The sequence below is a fragment of the Miscanthus floridulus genome, unplaced genomic scaffold (genome assembly GCF_019320115.1).
Source record: "Miscanthus floridulus cultivar M001 unplaced genomic scaffold, ASM1932011v1 fs_585_2_3, whole genome shotgun sequence".
Taxonomy (NCBI): Eukaryota; Viridiplantae; Streptophyta; class Magnoliopsida; order Poales; family Poaceae; genus Miscanthus; species Miscanthus floridulus.
The window spans coordinates 12,583-19,913 of NW_027096974.1; the positions used below are offsets into that span (position 1 = coordinate 12,583).

The window sequence follows — 7,331 nt, forward strand, 5'->3', positions numbered from 1 at the left end:
CGGATGCCCGCGCGCTAGCACCTCCCATTGTAGTTTTGTCCAGAGTTAAATTTGTCTAATTTGATCAAATTTATAGAAAAAAATATTGATATCTAAACTATAGAACAAATACGGTGTCAAAATATATTTCATTGTGGAAATCTAGTTTATTGTTGTATATGTTTGAGTATTTTTCTATAAACATGATTAAAGATGGAGAAAATTGATTTAGGAAAAAACTAAAATAACTTATAGTTGGGATGGTGGGACTATTTTCGGATTATATTTTCTTTGTTAGTATATTTGTTCCTATAGTTCATCAATTGGAATGTTGTGACATATGTGTTCAAAAATAAAAAGGTCAAAAAATAAGCTTCGCGTTCCTCAACTGATATAATCAAGGAGTTGCACCTAGACTAGGCAACAAGTCGTGGTAATAAATAAGTAAATAACAGTGTCCTCCTTACAATTTATAGCACGAATGTCAGACGTCAATAGAGATTAAGCCATTAAGGCATTGTTTGTTTCCACTTTGACAGCAGATCGTGGGCTGTGAAAAATCTATAATTAATTTGGATTATAACATGTGAGGTTGTTTGGCATCCTGGATTGTTGGATGGTTAGATTTCCGTCTTTTGTTGTCAAATATTTTTAGTACATTCGTGTTGTGAGTGTATCTATATATTTTGAAACGTTATTTGTTCCAATAGAAGATAGAAGAGGTATAGATAGAGATCTATGATCATAATAAGATTCTAATAAAATGTTTTCAGTTTAATTACTTTTTAGATCCCAGGAATCTATTTTACCATTGCCACCAGAAAGCTACTTTAGTTTCAAAGTATATTTATGTTTTCTTTATAATTGAGATTTGAGAGTCGAGACACGGCCGAATTGATAGACGTTACATGTTCATTCATATATATACAAGCGTTGTATGGGTCACCACCACTTATTTTTGGATCTTAGAGCATCTCTACAGATTGAGAAAACAGATCTCATTTTCTTATATACTTGCATGAAGGAGATTGCAGGGAAGATAGCTCCAGCGGACTCTCTCTCTCTCTCTTTAGAACTTTTTTTCTCAATTGAGAAAAAACATCCCTCAATCTCTCAAAGAAAAGGGAGAGCAATTCATCCCTTTCCACAAGCTAGTGAGTATGTGAACTTTAAACTTTGGACAGACTTAAACACATGATTCTTCGAAGCCCTATGTTATGTTGGTTCCATTTGATAACCGAGTATTTTAGATCTATGTTAAATTCAAACCAATTTTCCAAATTTTCTGGACCAACCCACCCTTTTTTGAGTAAGGATAAGTAACTCGATTGTATGGTATGTGCTATGAAGGTGCACAATAGAGAGAGAAAGGGAGTAGAAAAGGGTGCAATATATTGGAGGAAGGGTGTCAGCTTAACATTGCTAGGAACCTGACACTTTAGTATATAATAAATAATAAATAATAAATAATAAATTTATACATTGGGTCATTTATTTGCTAGTAGAGCACCCTATGACTGTCACACTCACACCTTGTACCTTACTAAGAAAATAAACATTACAGCTGCCGCAAGGTGTAAGGAGCTGCTGATCTATACCAACAAAATGTTAGACCGTGGAGAAATGACATGACAGTCTGAATTCCCAAGTAACCGTGGCTCACGACTGCTCAAATTCATAACACACGTAGGTCGATTAATGTAAGAATGACATGATAACCAGTCCAAGATCTTCTGGACAACAATATTTAATAGGACACGCAAACTTCAATCTGTACAATGGCACTGAAGTTCTGCTACTGTTTCTGTCCAGAAAAAATTATAATAAAGGGCAACATCGCAACAAACTCAAGGGTGCAATGCAATATCATACCCAGTTGAATACCTACTAAATTGTTGGGAAAGTCTGCTTCCAAATTTCATATCACCACGTTTGCAGCAAACATTCAGTACATAAAGGCGATATCACATAAGAGCATTGCACTATCTAAATTTTTCCCTGCTCTAAAAACATTACAGCTATATCTGCAATTATGCTGAGGGGTCTAACAAGACGCACAGGAAATAAGAGATCTTGTTAACAGCTGAAATCTAAAGCAAGAATCAAATTGAATACTATGCTGACTACACTAAAGGGCACATCGACAGAAAACAAGCTATTGGTTATGTCAGAAGGGATTAGAAGGACCAGGTTCCTTCATGGATTAATGTTGCATTCCTGCAGGAAAGATTGGTCATAATCCAGATACTTGGACCAGTAGCTCCGGAACTTGGGCAGGCCAATCTCCAGCCAGGGCTTCATGTTGCCATTGTAATGTATGACCGCAGCACGCTCAATGTCTCTGCTGTTTACATGGGGATTGTAACCTAGACCAAGAACATGCCATGACCGGCTGAGGGGAAATGTCTTGTTCCAGAATGTGATCAAACCCGGAGGGAGAGTACCAAGTTTCCAGAGCGATCTATCTTCATTCTGCAAAAAGATAAAAAAAAAAAGAGGAATCAACTTAAAACTACTCAGTACTGAATCATAATCAGTGCATGTAACCAAAGTTCCCATGAAAGAAGACAAACAGAATAGAATCAAATATATTTGAGTGAATATAAGTTATGAAACAAAGTTTTCTACATTATTTAAAACAGAGAAAAATTGTTCAAAAATATTTATATACATTCTCTATAGAAATTATGGTCCCAAATCTTTTCTTGAGTTTTAATGTCCTCATAATGTAAGATTATCTTCTCTGGTGGCACAGTATAGACTAACACTCCGCACAATATATGGTTCAAATCATTGTGGGTATTTCCAGTGCAACCTTTCTAGGTATAAACCCCAAGAAAGTTCTAGTTTACTACTGAACCCTAACACAAACAAACACTGCTACTCACAATTGCAGCACAGTTAATTTCTTTTTCATGAACATGTATGAAAAAATGAGAAAAATGAGCTGACATAAATAACCCAGTGTGATAAGGGTGTGAGAATCTTACAAGCTTCTGCCACAAGTGATAGACTTGTGTTATGTTCTGCCGCCTCCATTCAGCCAGGTCAAACACATTCATTCCAAAAGCCCAACCACAAGCATGCGGGTCAAAACTCTTGGCGATAATAGGATTTGAAAAATTCAGGTATCGATCATAGCGATGGAAATTCTCTCCACAAGTCTCAACAGCACCATTTATCTTCCCCTTCATATTGATTGACCAAAGGCCAGTCAGATCCTTCTTTACTACTATGTCATCATCAAGAAAGACCATCTTCTCAAGCTTTGGATAAATCTCAGGTAGGTAAAAACGCAGATGATTAAGGATTGACAGGTACTTCGGGTTTCGATATTTCAAGTTTGAATCTGAGTTTGCACGATTCGTTCCGAAGTAGTAATCAATCATGGATTGGGACCCAAGTTGTTTGAGTACTGGAGTGTAGTTGTCATTTAGCCATGTGAACTCCCCAATATGCTGTACTTCAATTGTTGCTTTCCCCGGAGGATTAGAGAGGAACCACATTCTCATTGGAGCATAATTCAGTTTGTCAGTTACTATGTGGAAAACATGATCAGAAGGATGCTGGAAACAATAGTTCCACTCAGTATGATGCCATCATTCAGTTAAAAGTCAAATATAGAACCATATACTAAACTTACATACCTTAGCATTTAACACTGTCGAATTAACAACAACCGCTGTTGCTAGTATATTATCCGAGAACAAGGCATAATGATACAGTTTTGGGTTAATGAGTATTTGTTGGTTTGGGAACTGCTGCCGAACAGGATCCAATGAAAAGTATTCATTAGCTAGTCTCAGGGGGAGGCAGTGAAGACCTTTAGGAAGGGTTTTAGCTGCAAGTTGTGTCAGAAAAAAACAGTCTGCTTTTTGTGTGCATGCAGCTGCTCCTCTGCTGAATGAAGCATAGCTCGAAGCTTTTTGACAACAATAGAACAATCATCCTGCATCTGTTTTCCCTTAATCAGCATCTGCTCCAGTGCTTTAACCTTCTCATTTGCACTGAACAAGTAGATGAAAATGTTACTGCATCCAACTGATTCCTATGCACAACAAAATGCTATAATATGAAGCAAGTCAGCAGAACTAATGAGAGCCTTACTTCTTTGGTAGATCAGAGTCCTTGGATGCATCACCAAGCACCTTTTGAACTTCTCGTATCCTCTGCCGTAGGTCTTTAAGATACTGGGAATTCGCTCTAATGGATCTAAGACCAAGGTAGACCTTCGCCTTGATTAACTGATCCTTGATATTTCGGATCCGCACATCAGGTAAAACAGTAATTTTAGTTTTACCATCTGTTTTAGCTGATTGGAAGTTCTCCATTATAACCTTTGCAGGTGACTGTTTAGGCATAGTGTCCTGTGAACTTTCCTGTAAATAGGTCATGCGATAAGGTCATAAAGATCCAGGATCCATGAAAAACTATGAAAGTAATTTTCTACCAAATAAAATACAACATACTATGGCAAAAGATTAAGGTGTATGTGATTGGCTGATTGCAGTATGTAGACAAATATTTTACAATGTAAACGAAACAAAAGAGGAAAATATTGACTAAATGATTGGGCATCATGGCCTCTTGAGTATGAGACCATGCCTGTTTGGTTTATTTGGTCAGAAACTACAACTTTCCTATTGGCACTAAATTTGAGGGAATATTTGGATGATGTTCTACTTTAAATAAGCCACAAAGTGGGGCCTTAGTTCAAGCTTTTAGCATTACTTGCAAAGCTGATACAAGAATCCCAAGTTAAGTGATGATTTAACATATTAGAAGGAAAAGAATATTGGGAGGCAAAAGTTGGGGGCTAGTATAAGCATGTGAACGAAAAAAGAATGAAGCCAAACCACCAAGATTCCAGAACAGTGTTGCATTTTTCACGTAGTGCCTCATCTGTACCTCAAGAATGAAACAAACAGGGCTGAGCTAATCACGGGCCAATGCAAACGTTGATGAACTACAACTCAATGAATCCCTAGCTGACAACTGGACGAGAACAACTCAGTCACAGCTGTTGTTCATATTGTAAAAGGGATTGATGCAAACTTGTCCATTAAGAATCGACAGAGAAAACAAAGAGAGCACCATCATAACATTTAGTACACATTGAACTTGTGATGTAAGTGCGCGGAGCCACTCAAAACTCCACACCAGAATTTATTGGTTAAGTTTAGTCACGACAAACTAATACTTAAACCCATTTACATAACCCTCAGAATATTTAACCAGACAAAACAAGTGTATTCCCCATAACATAAATTGCCGAATGACATTAGAATTAATTTTGACATGCTGTGCCAAGAAAAATGAAAGATATCACAACCCTCCAGCAGCCACAACATTTTTTTATAAAAAGCACTAATAGGATTGGGCACCATGGGGTTAGGTGCAATAAGTGCAGATAGACATCACCTACCAACCGATTTCAAAGCTTGGTCTTAACTCCAATAATGCAAATGACAATTCATGGTCCCAAATCTCACAAAACTAATCCTCAGGTGACAACTCAACTAAAATTTGCAAATACCAACCTCAGAAGAAGATTGCTGCTGTGATCCAATGTTTGTCTCCTGCTCATCTGAAACGCCTGCTCCCTTCACCAAGCCGCCATCCTGTGCTTCCAGCGTTGTCACTTGCTTGATCACTTCATTAGCTTTCAATGCAGTGCCATCAGCAGCAACCGTCACTTCAAAGAGCACGTGGCTCTTGTGCTCCCCTACTTTCGTCAATGGCAAATCTACACACAGTTTATGTGCAATCGGTCTTAGACAAACAATGAAAATGAAAGTCTTGAACTGCTTAATCTCCTCCGAAACCACATTTGCACCAACTTTACAAACACAAGAACGAGTTCCTTCGAAACAACAATGGTGAATTGGTGATCAATGTACCTTGGCTCTTAGACTCAGTCAGTTCCTCTGAGAAGACAATGCCGACAGGTTCTTTCAAAGAGCTCACGGTTTCCTGCATCCAAAGGAAACGGAAATCCGTGACTAATTGCCCCTCTGACCAAGAAAAAAATCCCAAAAAGGTGGGCCGCGATTTACCAGAGAAAGTGCATTCAGCTTGTCTGCCTTGCCGCCATGGCCCTACAACGACATTTAATAACCAATAAACATAACCATCAAGATCCAGAGAAAAATCCACAAGGATCTCAAATCCACCGAGGAAAGCCCCCAAAAAAAAACCACTCACCAGATTCGTGATTTCTCCAGGAAAATCCAGCGCTTCTGCAAAAATGGGGCAGCAAAATCGTTAAGAACCCTAACGCCAACAAGAAAACGCCCAAGTAGGGAGTCAAATCTTGTACAGATCACGCAGGGGAGGGAGCGCTTACGGATGGGGTTAAGCGCCGCGGGGAGGCGGCTAGTGTAGAGCGCGAGCGGGCAAAGCACCGTGAGGGCGAGGAGCAGCAGCAGCAGCAACCTCGTCCTCGTCCTCACCATCTCGGCGCTTGGTTTTCCTCGATGAGTTTGTCTCGGCCTTGGGTTCCCCTCAGTCCCTCACTGCAGACATTCCTCCTGCATTCCTGGGCAGACGAGGTGGATGCGGGTACGAGCAGACACGGTGAGGGAGGAAGGCGCCCCGGGTTGCTTCGTGGCTGCACGGACTGCTTCTTGCAGAGGAAGACGAGGACGCCAGCGATGCGCACAGGAGTCGAGGGAGTAGTAGGTCCGCACAGGATACGATTCTTCCTGGCTAGGGAAGGAGTACGTGCGCGCTGCAGCAGAGGACGGGGGGTGGGGGTGGGGGGGGGGGTCGGAGGTGTCCACCTCTCCAGATGCGCCGCTCGACGCCGCCACAGAAACCGAGCGATGGGGCGGTGAGTGAAACCAAGGGAGGGAGAGGGAGTCGGGCGATGAAAGGAAATCGCGCGTGAGCCGACGGAGCGTAGGTACGGCGCCGTCCACTGCCACGGGTAAAAGGGGGACATTTAACTTTTTTTTCCATGGCACTTCTTCTTTCGCTATTTTTATACGAGAGCCTACATATTTGTCATCATTAATAGTAACTCTTCTATTTTTTTATCATTTTTGCTGATGTGGCATGCCACGTAGTCAGCAAGCGTGGCATGCGCCACTCCTCCCGCTGCGGCTTCTCTCTCCCTCCACTCGCTTACATGTGGGCTCCACCAGTTAGGTTCATCTTCAACCTCTAGCCGCCGGAGAAGGGGCGAGCATACGTGCGGGAGGGGGACCATGTTTGTCGGTGCAGAAAGTGACTAACAAGTAAATATTTGTAGTTTTGTCGTAAGTTGTGATCGGAGGTGACCTAGCACTCAATGACACAGGGTTTATACTAGTTCAGGACAACGTGCCCTATGTCCAGTTTGAGTCGATCGG

At 40.8% G+C, this 7,331-nt stretch overlaps 1 pseudogene; it reads right to left on the minus strand.

Annotated features, from left to right (window-relative positions):
* Positions 1–1,833: 1,833 nt before the first annotated feature.
* LOC136532347 (probable galacturonosyltransferase 4) lies at positions 1,834–6,823 on the minus strand (annotated as a pseudogene).
* Positions 6,824–7,331: the final 508 nt, after the last annotated feature.